The 15,921-nt window shown below is 41.4% G+C and overlaps 1 protein-coding gene across 6 annotated transcripts in view; it reads right to left on the bottom strand.

Moving 5' to 3' along the window:
* Positions 1–13,263, bottom strand: part of REV1 (REV1 DNA directed polymerase) — a 90,959-nt gene extending 77,696 nt beyond the window's left edge. For 3 of the 6 annotated variants that reach the window (XR_008289266.1, XM_027072651.2, XM_027072652.2), the window contains exon 1: positions 13,121–13,263. The gene's annotated coding sequence lies outside the window, so the exon portion shown is untranslated. The remainder of the gene's footprint in view (positions 1–13,120) is intronic. The other 3 variants (XM_053200467.1, XM_053200468.1, XM_053200469.1) reach the window with 1 other exon arrangement.
* Positions 13,264–15,921: the final 2,658 nt, after the last annotated feature.

The following is a 15,921-nucleotide window of genomic DNA, read 5'->3' as shown; positions in this document are numbered from 1 at the left end:
GTTAATTGGTTCTCTGATCTAGGTCACAAGCAGTCAGATGCTAGTTCATTTGTGGATAGTTGAACCTAACGTAGTCTCTTGTAGTTTTTAAAAGGTACATGATTTTAAACGTCTATTCATTTAAGAAAAAAAGCTTTCAAAATGAAAGCATTTATATTATGCAACTGTCTATATATCCAGAAACAAGATGTGCCTATCCGCAGAAGTGGCTATCTAGTAAAGAATTAACCTTACTCAAAAAGAGGTCTAGCCTTTAACCTTGGTTCCTGGGAGGTAATCTCTAAGCCACTGGAATGTCCTGTATGATCAATGTCTTTGTTTAGTAGCCAACCATGAGCCACTTCAAATAGTCTAACAAAGTGATTTATGACGGATACTTTGGGTCATGCATTATTAACTTTCAGAGACAGGAGACTAAAGATCAGCCACATGGGTAACCAACCATATCTGTATGACCAAACTCCAATAAAAACTCTGGACATTAAGGCTTGGGTAAACTTCCTTGGTTGGCAGTATTTTGTGTGTACTGCCACTCATTGTTGCCAGAAGTTAGTGCTGTCCTAAGGCTTCAGTGAGAGAGGGCAACTGGAAGTTCCACCTGTGTGCCCCAAGTGCCTTCTCCCTCAGCTAGTTTTGATCTACATCTTTTACTGAGTAAATCATAACCATGAGTACAACAGCTTTCAAGAGTTCTAGTGAATTATTGAACCTGAGGGTGATGTTGGGGCTCCGCAAAATTGCGGTTGGTAACAGAAAGGAGAGTGGTCTTGAAACTCCTAAAGTTTGGAGTGTCAGAATGATGTTCAGTAGTCATTCTTTCTTCCTTTCTTTTAGTAATAGAACACTTCTCCCATTCCCCTAAGTGGGAAGCAGAGTTACCAATTGAGACTACATTTCCTAGGCTCCTTTAAAATCAGGAGTGGCCATGTGACTAAGTTCTGGCCAGTGAGATACAAGCAGAATAATATATATAAAAAAATATGTGCCATCTTCTCAAAGGAAAGTATTTACTCTTTTTCTGGTGTGCCCCTATGAAGTAATCTGGCTTCAATGTGAAATGAGAACAATACTTAAGGGGATTGCTAAGCAAACAGAAGGAACCTGGGACCATGAATAACCTTTAAAAAAAAAAAAAAAAAAGGCAGTCCCTCACCCACTACAGACTGCCCACCTACTATTACAGGAAAGAGAAAAACTTCATTAGTGTTGTGTTTGTATCATTGTGTTTGTAAGTTTCTGTTACAGCAGCTAAGCCTGTACCCTAATGTAAATACATTTTAACATTTTCATACTATGATTGAGAGTCAATATTTTAATAGAGGACAGAGATAAAAAGAGAAAAACAAGATATATAAGAAAAATATTTGGATATATTAAAACTGAAAATGCATAACAAATATTTGTAACATCCCACTCTGAGACTGATCTTATTAAAAGGAAAGTTTCTATCCCACAGAATTCAATATAACAAAGAATTTTCTCTTATCCTCTTTGTTATAACAACAAAAATACAAAAAGATGAATGATTTAACAAAATCAGTCATCTGAACACAAGTTGAAGGAGGTGTTCTAGAAGAATTACTAATAATTTTCCTCCCTGTAATTACAGATTTCCACAGAAAGGAAAGAAATGAAGACTGATATTTTAATAAAGCACAAAGAACTGCCTTCTCTGACTTTCCAGAGTGCAGCAAAATTAACTGGTTTGTAAACACCTTCCCTCAATTTTTCTGACTTTCTGAACTCCAAATCATGTGGCCCAATTGCTTATTAAACAACTCCACTAGGATGTCTCACATGCATTTCAAGGTCAGCATGCCCAAAAGTCAGCCTCAAGCTACAAAGTAAAACAAAAGGAAGTTCTGGAGATAACATGACTTAAAAAAAAATTTTTTTTTTTTTTTTTTTTTTTTTAACATTTATTCACTTCTGAGACAGAGAAAGACAGCACGAGCAGGGGAGGAGCAGAGACGGAGACACAGAATCCGAAGCAGGCTCCAGGCTCCGGGCTGTCAGCACAGAGCCTGACACAGGGCCCGAACTCACTGACCACAAGGTCATAACCTGAGCTGAAGTCGGACACTCAACCGACTGACCTACCAGCACTGCTGGAGATGACAGAATTTTTAAAAAGTCTAGAAGAAGGAATAAAAAGCCAGTGATCTTCCTTCTTCTCTAAGGAGAAGTGGTATATTCTCACAGGGAAGCCAAGTAATTATCCACAGAAAAGTTCAAGGTTGCAGTAAATCAAAGGCCAGAGTAGAAGCTCAGTAACAGGGACAGAACATAACCTCTCCAGATATGGAGGAGATAATATCAAAGAAATAGGGACTACATCTTCAGTATTTCTCATACTTCAGCATGGAGCAGAATATTTTGAAGGCCCAGTTAACACAAACTGCTGGGCCCCCACTCCAAAGTTTCTCATTCAGTAGGTCTGAAGTGGGGCCAGGAATCTCCATTTCTAAAAAGTTCCCAGGTAATGCTGATGTGGCTGGTCTGAGGCACACAAGAGGAGAAACACTGATTCTGCCTGCAGTGTATCTAGAGCGGTAATTGCAAAGAGAGACAACTAGAGGACAAGTTCAAATGAGACAGTATACCAAGTAGAAAGTTGGTATAATGTACACTAAATAGAAAGAGTATCACAGTCCGAGGACTAAATCAGTAAACTCACCAGATCAAGGTTTTTAGATTACAGGTAACAAGATCTCTCCTGTCCTGTTCCTTGCACTCCTCCTCTCCCCAAATTCCAGGTCTAATCTAACAGTTTACTCTACATTCATTGAACATTTACTATAGCTTACAGTTTTCAAGGTAAATAAATAAAGTATAAACCGCAATCCAACATTATCTATTAGAGAAAAAAGACTTGTGTAAAACTACAATACAGGAGCGCACATTAGAGGGAATGTCAAGAAGGAATAAATGCACAGAGAAAACAGCAATAAATCTCATGATGGAGAATACATCCAAGAAGGCTTCACTGAAGAGGTAGATATGCACTGAGAACAGTGAGTAGGATTTTAATGGGCAGAAGAGGGTGAGAGGGTATTTCAGGAAGAAGGAAATTCATGAGCAAAAACACAAAAGAAAAAAGATGTTTACGTCAACATTCTGGATTGACATATGGATAGAGGTAGTGATAACTTATAAGGTAGTTGAAGAAATATAACAGAAGGCTTTAAATATCATACTAACAAGTTTGAACCTTACTTTGTAAAAGTTAGGAAAGAAAGAGCAAATTTGTGTATGTAAATGCTGGAGGATAGGGATGACTGCACACAGACAGGGAGAGGTTCTCCCTCCTGAGCCTAATCTACACCAAGATCTATAAACCTGGCTTTGCAAAAGTCCTCATCTTGTGTCTTCTATCCCTAAATGTATTAGATCTCCAAACTCAGAAGATATGCCAGCATACAATAATGACATACAACTAAAAACAAATTCCTCTGAATAAGTGTAATTCAAAATTGTGGTCAAACTCACTCTTTTCCAGATCTGCTAGTTTCATCTGTTACAAATCTCTTTTCCCACAAATCCTTCTATTAAATGTAACTGTGAGTGAAAATAAAATAAAGGGAGTAGAATGTTTTAAGAAATCACCCCCTCTGTACTTTCTGGCCTCTTTTCCTTTGCTTCATGCCAAGAATTCCCAATCATATATAAAAAACAACAACAAAACCCACTAATTTTTAAGATAATACGACATTTCAAATAGTAGATGCTGCATTCCTCAGAAAACACTAGAATTCTTACTCAATTAAACAGTTTATTTATAACACTCCCTACTTTAATAGACTATTTCTGAACATTCAGTAAGTTCCAAGAGAATGTAACCTTTTTTCCCCTTAAGTTTATTTGTTTTGAGAGAATGTACACACACAGGGGAGGGGCAGAGAGAGAGAGAGAGAGAGAAAGAGAGACAGGGAGAGGGAGAATCCCAAGCAGGCTTTACACTGTCTGCCCAGAGCCTGACGTGGGGCTTGATCTCACAAAACCATGAGATCATGACCTGAGCCTAAATTGAGTTGGACACTTAAGCTACTGAGCCACCCAGGTGTCCAAGTATGTAATATAATCTTTAAATGACAATCAGAAATAAGATTTTCTACTGGGCATAAACAATATGCAAAAGAATATTACCAATCTTCAACACTGTACCTGAACAGCTAGTAACTTCTACTCAAGAGCTAAAATTCAAAATGGCAATTAAGTTACTAAAACACTTTATGACACTAACAACCAATGGATACGTTATCAACACCTCCACCTAACAAAAATCTCACCTCATAGGTTTAGATTTTCTCTGACTTAACACTAATAACAACCTAAGTCTAAAATTACAAATTCAAAAATACCAAAAATAATTATTTTCACAGCCAAAATTGCTGAGCTTATAAATACCAAAAAGCATGTAGTTTATAAACTTACCTACAATTTAGGTTAGTATGAGACTCAAAAGAACATTGAGCCAGGTTTTAAATACAATTATATTGATAAAAGAATGTTTTAATTTTCAATAGACAGCAATCTTTCAGGGATCCTGGGTGGTTCAGTCAGTTAAGCATCAAACTCAGGTCATGATCTCGTGGTCGTGATCTCGTGGTTGGTGAGTTTGAACCCTGGAGCCGACATCCTGCTTCGGATTCTGGGGTCTCCCTGTCTCTCTGCCCCTCCCCAGCTCACACTCTGGCGCTCTCTCTCTCTCAAAAATAAACAAACATTAAAAAAAATTTTTTTAAAAGAAAGCAATCTTTCTACATATGTAAATATATTCAAATGTAACCTGTTACAATTTTTTAGTAATGGAGATCACTGGGCTACTGGCTACTACTACAGAGATATGTTCTAGTTTCAATGGTCACAAATTAGACAAACGTCTGTTCTCACTTCTTCAGCTATTATTGTATAATACAAATTCTGGCTGCCTTTGTCCCTGATTCATAGGACGGAGACTCTAAATCCTTGGAATTTCGCAACTGATAGAGAGAAGTGTCTTTGTTTTCCTTGTTGGGCCCCTAGGACATCTTTTATTATGAACATATAACTCCCAGTGGGCCTCTAGTTTCAGGAATAGGGTTGGCCATACTTGAAAGGCCAGTCAAGTGATTAAAGGATTGGGGTTTTGAGGCATATGATATCAGCCTAACATCCTGGAAGAGGAGGGGGCTGGAGACTGATTCACCGTATGGCCAATTCAATCAATCATGCCTATGTAATAAAACTCCAATAAAAACTCTGGACATGGAGGCTTGGTTGAGTCTCCCTGGTTGGTAATCACATGTCAATGTGGCAAGAGGATAACATGTCCTGAAGAAATGAAGCTTCATATCTGGGACCCTTGTAGACCTCTCTCTAGGTTGTGTCTTCATTTGTCTTGCCTTGATTTGTATCCTTAATAATAAAACTGTAATTTTAAGTACAGCACTTTCCTAAGTTCTGAGTCATTCCAGCAAATTATCAAATTTGAAGGGGTAGTAGGAACTCCCAAATTTGTAGCCAGTTGGTCACAAATACAAGTGGCCTGGAAGCCCTGGAGCTTGCAAATGGTATCTGAAGTGAGGAAAATCCAATGGACAATGCCCTTAACCTGTGATGTCTACCCTAACTCTGGTGGCTAGTGCCAGAATCACACAGCTATACAACAGGACATACCATCTCACTTCTCCCTTTTAGGAACTGAATGAGAAAAAGCCAAGTGAAAGCACTTTTTAAGGCATAAAGCATTACAAAAAATAAAGGACATTTTTGGTTATGCTCTTAAACATACTAAAGAACAAACTGTTAGGGGAGCCTGACTGGTTCAGTCAGTTGAGTATCCTGACTCTTGATCTCAGCTTGGGTCTTGCTCTCAGGGTTGGGAGTTCAAGCCCCACATTGAGCTTCATGCTGTTTGTAAGGCCTACTTAAGAAGAAACCGTTAAAAAAATTTTTTTTAAATTCAGGATTGTCCAATTTAATTTTTTTAAATACTTAAATAGAACTTATTATAAAAAAAATTCAGAACTCTGATGAAAAGCATTTAAAAGAGAATCATAATTTCAAACACATAATTAAGACTAATGCCTAAATGATAAAAATGTATTAAGTCCGTTTTTAGTAATCTCTAGTGTAGAAATGATGGGAGTTTAGAAAATGCAAGATTCAAGCTATTATTTTCTGACTAAATCTCCAAAAGCTCATTTTAGCCTTGGTTATGATCAGGAATCACTGAAGCCAATAAGCAACATTTTGGTTACTCAGACACTGGATTCAAGTAAAAATTATTCACATCACAATCAATTTTATTGCCTACCTCTAACCTTTCATTCAAGCATAAAGCCACGAGACCAGAATGGTCTTTAAAGTATTACTCAAGCTATCCTACATGTATAGGCACCTACCTACTGGCATGAGAAACCATACTTCTCTTTTTTTTAATTAAAAAAAATTTTTTTTAATGTTTATTTTTGAGAGAAAGTGCAAGCAGGGAAGGGGGGGGACAGAGAGAGAGAGAGAGAGAGGGAGGGAGGGAAGGAGATAGAATCTGAAGCAGGCTCCAGGCTCTAAGCCATCAGCACAGAGCCCAATGTGGGGCTGGAACTCCTGAACCGTGAGATCATGACCTGAGCCAAAACCAAGAGTCAGACGCTTAACCGACTAAGCCACCCAGGTGCCCTGAGAAAGCATACTTTCTATCACACTATAGACTACAAGTATTTTTTCTATTACTTCAAAGCCAATGATAAAAAAACAAAACCTCAAGGTATTAAATCACAAATTTATCAGAACATACTGTTCAATTCTCTATTCTCTTGAACATAAGATATTAAGCATACATTGGTCTCAAATACATTGGTCTAAACACACTGGGTGATTAATGGAGAGCAGTTCAGAATAATTTAAAAAATGGCCTTATAGTAAAAACAACAGCAAAACAAAACCCATAAGTTCTAGTACTATTTCTTCCTTTTTAAACATTTTTTAAAAGTTTATTTACTTGAGAGAGAGAGCACGTGTGTGCACAAGTGTCAGAGAGGCAGAGAGAGAAGGGGAGAGAAAATCCCAAGGGGCTCGATTTCACAACCATTAGATCATGATCTGAGCAGACACCAAGAGTCGAAGCTTAACCGACTAAACCAGCCAGGCACTCCTCTAGTACTATTTCTTCTCTTAATTGAATGACTCTTTGGGTCTCATTTTCTTCCAGAAGAATATAAGGAAAATATAAGCTGCAAGGTTCATTCTAGCACCGGCATTCTGAATCTACTTAAGTTCTACTTAAGTGTTGAGAAGTCAACAAACTCATAATTTAGATATTCTTCAAATTTTAAAGTCTTTTTTAAAAATTTATGTTTTTTTACTTTATTTTTGAGAGAGAGACAGTGCAAGCAGGGGAGGGACAGAGAGAGAGGGAGACACAGAATCCGAAGACAAGCTCCAGGCTGAGCTAGCTGTCAGCACAGAGCCCAATGCAGGGCCTGAACCCACGAACTGTGAGATCATGACCTGAGCCGAAGGCAGACGCTTAACCGACTGAGTCACCCAGGTGCCTTCAAATTTTAAAGTCTTGCAAGTATGTCAAAAATACTTAAAAGTTTACCATGGTGTAAAAACATTCTACCAATGTGTCCCTACCTTTTTTTTTTTTTTTTTTTTTTAGGTTTCAAGGCATTTTAATTGACTGAATGATACCCTCTTATTAAAAACAAAGATGGTGAAAATTTGCTCCATAATCAGCAGAAACAGATCTTTAATTTTTATTAAGTATTTACTTGCTACCTGAAATTTTAGCCTTAAGCAAATTTAAAGGTACAATGTTTTCTTAAATCTGATGCCTCGCACCTATCAAGCAAAACTTTTTCAAACTATTTACATAGGTGACCTTCCATGATGGACATGCTTTGACTTATTTGTGGCTCTGTAATAAGATGAGAAAAAAAATAATTTTGCCTATCATCAACCTATTAAAACGTTTCTCACTTACAGAACATTTAGGCATTTAAGTATAATAGTTAAATCAAAAACAAAAAACAAAACTTAGCCACAAACAATGAAACTACTTGCAGTTACAGGAACACCACACAGAAATAACATGGTAAAATATGATGGCAAGTTTCCAAGTAGAAACCATAAGGTTTTTTTGGTGTTGTTTTTAGTTTGAGAGAGAGAGTAAGCACAGGTGGGAACCTTAAGCAGGCTCTATGCCCAGCACAAAACCTGATGCAGCGCTTGATCCCGTGACCCTGGAATCATGACCTGAGCTGAATTAAAGAGTCAGACACTCAACTGACTGAGCCACCCAGGCACCCCCAGAAACCATATTTTTATGTGCCTCAGAGAAAAGTAGTTATGACCTTGAGTTATGGACTCAGGTAGTAGACTGAAATCCTGGCTCCTTTCATAACTGTGTGACTGGCCCAAGGAACATTATCTAAATCTGTTTCTTTATAACTGTGCTACCTCAGAGTGGTTGTGAATACCGAATGAGGCAATGCACTCAGCAAAGAGCCTGACACATAGTAAGTGTTCAATAAGTTAGCAATTATTATTAAATTTTGGAACAAATGTTACACAGAGAAGCAGTATTTTGAATTTTTTTCCTAAGTTTAAGGCCCACTAATAGGATCCTATTTGTTAAAGTTCAGAGTAAGAAAGAAGTATGTTCCTACAAAGAAGCACCTTAATAAAGATACGTGGACTGAGTAAAAATAACTGGTATCAAGCAAGTGCAGTTACTACAGGCAGAATCTTAGTTTCTAAGAACTCAAGTTGCATTAGCTCAAATCATCTATTATTACAAAGTTACTGTTTGTTAATTCTTTCCTCTCCATTTCTGTAAAATATTAAAGGAAAAACAAAATCTCATTATGAAAAGATGAACAGAAAGGGGAAAAAAAGATAAGAAGTAGAGTTGGGTCACTATAAGCTCTTGTCAAGAGCCAAACACAATGGGGGAGGGGAGGATCCGTAACAAAAAATAACAGAAATTGAATGCCAAGGATGATAAACACCCCTCTTTCCCAAATACTACAGGACTCATCCTTCAACTTGATCTTCCAGGATCTTCCGTCTTGGGCCTCCAGCAAGTCCTTTCATCACCACAGTCCCATCTCCAGCAGAACTTCAAAAGGAAATATGTAAAAGCTACTCTGGTGGGCAGCTGCTGAGATAATCTCTCCTAGCATCTTCCACAGATCACAGAATGAAAAAGCTGACTTACACATTACGACCAGTACTGGTCACCATCCTCAGCAGTTTATTTTTTAATCCATTCTAGACATTCACAAGATGTATTTATTTTAAAAATAAGTTTACAGGGGCACTTTGGTTGGCTCAGTCAGTTACACGTCCAACTCCTGGTTTCAGCTAAGGTCATGATCTCAGTTTCATAAGTTCGAGCCCCATGTCAGGCCCTGTGGATTCTTCTTTCTCCCTCTCTCTTCCCTCTCTTACTCATGCTGTCTCTCTCAAATAAATAAACTTAAAAAATAAAAAATAAATAAAAAGGAGTTCCATTAATACAACTTTGGTAGCCAAAAATACCAGCAAAAGTCATAAATATAAAATTAAATGATTGCACGTGTCTCATGCAAAAACAAAATGCTGAGTGAATGTTCCAAGCTAACATCAAATACTGTTCCTATAAACTATAAAATAACCTTGTTCTAAGTACTTGACATATATTAACTCAATTATTACTCAGCATAATCCTATAAGGTATATACAGTCTCCATCTCACAGATGAGCAAACTGAGGCATCAAAGGATATTAACTTGCCCAAGACTACAGAATCAGTAAATGATAGGAGACTACATTCTGACCCAAGCTGTCTGACTCCAGAGCCATGTTTAAATTAAGTATACCATTCATTCATTTAACAAGTTCTTCTGAGCACCTACTATGTGCCAGGCACATTTCTGAGCACTGGGAACAGAGCTGTGAGAACAGTAAGACGAGGTCCCTGCCCTCTAGTGGGGGAGAGGCATTGGAGCAAACTGATAAATAAGTCAACAGTGTGACTTTCACCAAACAATAAATGCTATGAAGAAAAAGCAAAGTGAAAGAATCAAAAAGTGGAAGAAAGATCGGGGCTGGCTTGTATTTTAGGGATCAGGGAAGGCCTCTCTGAGGTAATGACAGCTGACGAGCAAACAGAAGATGTAAAGGCAAGATAACCACCAGAAGCAAGGCGTGGCCCAACTAAGAGAACACCAAGTTTAACACTAGTAAGATAGTAACAGTTTGGTTAGTTCAAAAAATGACAAAAGGACCAGGGAACTGGGGCACGGTGATGAAGAGTCAAGTCCTGGCAGCTGACAAGTCATGTAATGCCCTAAGGGTAAACAGGAAGCTTTCTCAGAGGATTTTGAGCCTAAGGATGACAATAGGATTTATGTCTTTAAAAAGACCATGGATTCTTATGCGGGGATCAGTCAGGAAGAAAAACAAAACAGGGATACCAGGGAGGGCACTGTTAAAACAGTCTAAGGAAGAAATGAACTCATAGTGGATTTAGTACTGTTTGTAAGTAGATGAGACACTAAAGGAAGAGCACACAACCCCAATCATTCCCAAAAAGGACTGTTTAAAATACGAGGGGCACCTGAGTGGCTAAGTGGGTTAAGGTTCCGACTTTGGCTCAGGTCATGATCTCGTGTTGCGGTTCGTGGGTATGAGCCCCATGTTGGACTCTATACTGACAGCTCAAAGCCTGGAGTCTGCTTTGGGTTCTCTCTCTCTCTCTCTCTCTCTCGCTCTCGCTCTCGCTCTCTCTGTCCCTCCTCCACTCACACTGTCTCTCTCTCAAAATAAACACCTACTTATAAAGAAATAAATAATAAATAAAATATGCTTCCTCCCTTCATCCTTCATGCCTAACAACTTAGAAGATTCCTTTTTAATACCCAAGTTAATGCTTCAGTTGGTGCTATATATAAAAGAAAAAAAGGTTAATACATATTTCCTTCAATTAGAAGTACTGTTTAATGTAGTCTATTATGGATAATATGCCACATACACTTGTACATTCTTGAGAAGCAGAAAGATTTACTACTCTTTAGCTAAGGGTTGGTTCATTTATTCAGAGACAAGAAGTACCTATCCCCTCCTCTGATCAGTTCTCCTCTCATGCTTTGTTTCCAGCATTTCCTGGCTCATTCTAGATGGTGAATTGCAATAAAGAAGTATACCAAACCAAGCAAGTATGTATGTATTTATTGAGCAGCACTGTATACCAGGTACTCACTAGATGCCTTACATTGAAAGACTCATTTAATCCTCAGCTACCTACGGTAAGAAATAACATGAGGAAATTCTATACGAGGGGAAAAAATCAGATAAGAGTAACTTAAACTGTCCAAAGTCACAGAGCTAATAAGCCAGAATTTAAATCTACATCTAACTCTAAAGTTCTTATCTTTTCACCACAACAACTGCCAAAGAAAGGACTATCAGATGTATCATATGTAGTCTTCCCAATTTATTATTAATGACTAGTTTGTTGCTGGTGAGGACAGGGTTTCTCTCTCTCATGGAGAACTGAGTTTTGAAGTTGGGGTGGGGAAGATGGAGTCGTCCCACTTATTCAAATATTATTTTGAAAAATTATTTTCCACTTGAGGTATCATAAACATTAACCCTAAAAGAGTGATTCCTACGTTTTGGGGGGGGAGGGGAAATCTTAAGATATGTATTGTTTACAATAAAATGTGAGTAAAATTCTGACAAAAGACGAGTTTGGTACAGACTGAAAGAGAAAAAGAGAATATGGATAAAAAGATAATCACAACACATGTAGAATCTGAGTGGCAAATAAACAGCCTAAGAATTGAATGGCGATCTTCCTAGACCTGAAAAAAATTCCTGGAAATGGAACTTTAGGTGAACCTCCCAGAGTCCACCACAGGAAACAGGGAGGGAACCACTTGCTAGCAGCACTTGCACCGGCTAAGACAAGGCTATGTGGGAAAGGAGAGATGGGAAGTCTGGAAAGCAGGTCGACCGTACCCCCACAGGATGGACTGCGGTGTACTGCTCCACAGCAAGAACCAAGGCTGTGGTGTGCCCAACCCTAAAAAAGAAACGGCTAATTCCCCAAGACTAAAGTGGAGAGGCCACAGAGACCAGGCAGACACACGGAATGGAGAACTGTTACATAAAAGTCCTTAGAAGTTAGTTACAGGTCCTTTTATGGGATGTGGTAGTCTACATTATTTTCACCTAAATGATACCATTTCTACTCTATACGTGACCTAAGAAGGCGTGAGAAACAGAAATAGTAAACTTCCACCATCCGCAAGTATTTTGTTTTAAACAAGGAGTGGTATATTAAGGTATTTCCTCACAGAGTGTTTAGGTAGGAAGAGCAGTTAAATACATAAGGAAAAGCCCTTTCGGTCCACACAGGGACTTAATCATTTTAATAGTGAGTGGAAGTGTGAAAAAGGGCACTTGTTAAGGACAGTTGGGGAAAGGTGCCCTGCGTATTAAGGAAACAGGGAACAAGGAAAACTAAGTGAATAAAAATTGTCTTCAGACAGTCCAACACCGATTTCGGGCCCCAATGCGGGGGAGGGGTGTCTGATATAGGGGTCACGGAGGTGGGGGAGGGGATGGCCTGCGGCGGGGAACACAAGCGTCCAGCCCCAGCAGATATCCTGCGATGCCTGAAGAGCCGACGACCAAACGCGCGCATGAATGAATGGCGCGGGGATGAATGGCCGGCCCAGGCGCCGACGCAGGAAGGAGTTTGCGGCGCGGTGTGAGCGGGGCCGGGGGTGGCGTCCGTCGGCGGGACGCAGGGAGAACCGAGGGAAGGGCCGCCGTGCGAGACTCTAACGCGGCGCGTCTGTGGGGCGGCCGTTTGCGGGAGGCAGGGTCGGCGGCCGCCGGCCGGCCGCGCCATGGCGGAGGGGGAAGGGGAGGTCACGCGTTACATAACCCGGCAGCTGCCGCGCTTGGGGACGCCGCGGGCCGCCCAGGCCGCGACAGGACGGCCTGCGGTGCCCGGGCTGGCGCGCCCTCCCCGGCCCCGCCTCAGGCTGTCCGCGTTCGGGCGGGTCTGCGGCGCCTCCGGGCGACGCGTGTCCGGTCCCACCCCTCCCCCACCCCCGCCGCCGGCCCGGGGGTCGCTCACCTTCCGCGTTGCCCCGGACCACCATGCCCGGGCACCGCTGCCTGCTCGGCCTCGAGGGCTCCGGTGCCCCTACCGCCGCCGCACAGTACCCTTGCAGGGGGCCGGGGGGGGAGGATCGCGGGAAGGAGTCACACCGCCGCGCCGCGGCCCACGCTCGCCCCACGCTCACGGCGGCCGGCCCTGCGCGCGCTCCGCGGCTGCTCCCGCCCCTCCTCGACTCCCGCGGGCGCGCGCGCCGCAACTCCGCCCCGCCCCTCCCCCTCCACTGCTTGCGCGCTCCCTGGCTCCGCCCCCTCCGCTATCCTCCTGCGCTGGCCTGCGGGGCGCGCTAGGCTGGCGAGCGACTGTCCCCGCCCCGGCTCGCATTCATCCCTGAGCGGCGCACGCGCCTGGCCCGCGCCCTGTCCCGGGCGACCCGGAACCGCGGGCGCAGCGCCTCGGAGCTCCGCGGTTGCCTGCCTGGCCACGCCCCGCCCTCCCGCCACCGCCCGCAGGGGGCAGCGCCTCTGCGGCACGTGACCGTCTTGCTAGCGGGGGCGGAGAGGCGTGCCGCGCGGGCCCGCCTTCCGCCGCGCGCAGCCTGCCCTACACCCCACAAGCTGCGGGTCTCCTGCTCGGGTCGTCACGCCTGGGTCGCCTCGCCCGAAGAGGCGCTGCTCTCGCTTCAGCGAGTGCCCACCACCGCCCCGGTCCCCCGATGGACTTCCCACTCTGGGAGGAGACAAGTGCGGGGACTGACCATGCTTAAAATCCTGGCACTGTCTGAAGACGCGAGAAACACACGGTCCCCCTCCACAAGCAATTGATTTACAGTGACATCTAGCGGAGAAAGGGACACACACGAACTGACACTTTCCTATGTCAGGGAGCAACCGAGAATCATGGCCCACGTAGGGGGAATGAACACTGCGCCACGGGGTTTAAGTGTTTCAGCGCCAGCTCCCACAGAGACGCAAACACCATTTCTTGTCCCATGAGTTCTCGCCCAGGATTGCACCTGGATATTTGTAAACCAACGGCGGTATCCCATCCCACGTGCAGCGCTGGGGTTATACGCGAAAGCAATTTTCTACTAATGTTAAAAAAAAAAAATCGTACATTTTGTATGCTTAAATACAATTTTAATTGAGGGCCTTCCGGCAAAAGACAATTGTTCCATAAGGACCATTTTCCCACCCCCTTTTGGCTGTGTCGCTTTGCCAAGAGATCCCACATTGCTATTATAATAGGCTTTATTGTTGGAATGAACAAACATGAAGCGAACCTCTGTGCAAAGGCTCAACACTTTTTTTCCTTATTCCCTCACCTCAGATAATTCGAAGAGTTTGCATGTACTTAGGAAACAGCACTCTTTTGAAGACTGATTTTGCAGAGCTGAGACTTGTTTACTGGTAGTTCAGAGGATATTCGAATGACTTGTTTCTTTTATTCAAGCCTTTTTGGGTTTTGCCATTTTATAGACTTGTAGATGCACTTCAACTTCCGTATTCTTGTGTCTGACCCAGCAAAAGCAGGGTGCATGTTTTTTGAGACGTCATAATTTAATACATTGGCGTAATTTCAGAGGGCTCACAATTAGTTGCTCACTGCAACTAAGGGTATCCTCATCTGCTGAGATCCCACAGAAAAACAATGGTAAGCCCTTATTAATTTTTTTTAAATGTGTATCTCTAAATAGCAGCATTCTGTTAACAAGAAATGACAAAACTCGATTTTCAAATTGGAAAATAACCTGGAAACTCTACAGGAAATGTACCATTTATTTCAATTGCAATTTTCTCTATTAAAAGATTTTTTTTTTGTATTTTCTCAAGAAAGAAACACAAACATGGAGCAGCTAACTGACCTTGGCAACACCTCTATAGAATATAGTAAGATAGTATGACTGCATTTTAGTGCTATTAGAAAGCCTCTGATAAGGAAGAAAAAAAATACCATTCCTCTTTAGATAAAAAAGGACAAAAAAATGAAGAGTACATGAATAAAATGTATACAAACTCTAAAATCCTTCATACAACCTTTCCAGGTTTTTTTTTGCCCATTCTAGAATATTCTGTTATGCTATCCCATAATATATTACACAATGTCTGAAGAGCCTTTTATTTCAATTTTGTCCAGTCACCTACATTCATTCCATTGATTCTCATGGGGACTGCCTTTCCCAGTCTAAGGGGAGCTGGTTTGACCTTTGGGTAGTGCAACTGAGAGAGCCACTCTGGACTCCCACACTTGAGAGATGCCTTGGGCCACTCTGCCTTATTCCTCTTTTCTGAGCTTCATTAAAATTTATTTTTGAGATTTCTATCATTACTGACATCTCAAGGGGCCTATAGAAGTGCAGGCCCTTGTAGGCACAGCCCTGGGAAAGGATGTAGCTCTGTTACCCTTTAACCTCTTTATTTGGCAGTCAACTTTCCTTGAAAACATCCACATCTAGTCTCTCAAATACTAAAAGCAGAAAATAAGAACATGAAACCATTAAAAAACTGAGATCTGTACTCAAGTCCCTTGGGTGATCTACTCACACAGCAACTCCTGTGATTTACTCATGGGAAAGACGAACATGCTGATCATTGTAAGGCATTCAGCACATTATGCTGAAAGATGAAATAATAACAAGGAAGAATAGGCACAAACCTACAGAAACTTAGAAAGGAAGTTGGAGTCAGAATTGGATTACTGAGACTTAATTCTTCTAAACACATTATCTGTTTTTACAGAGTAAAAAAAGACCATGGACAGGTATATATATCTATAATTAAAAAACATAGTTCACAAAATTCAGGATGATTTAACAATTA

This window comes from Acinonyx jubatus, chromosome A3 (assembly GCF_027475565.1).
Source record: "Acinonyx jubatus isolate Ajub_Pintada_27869175 chromosome A3, VMU_Ajub_asm_v1.0, whole genome shotgun sequence".
Taxonomy (NCBI): Eukaryota; Metazoa; Chordata; class Mammalia; order Carnivora; family Felidae; genus Acinonyx; species Acinonyx jubatus.
This window is presented reverse-complemented; position numbering and strand designations above follow the sequence as displayed.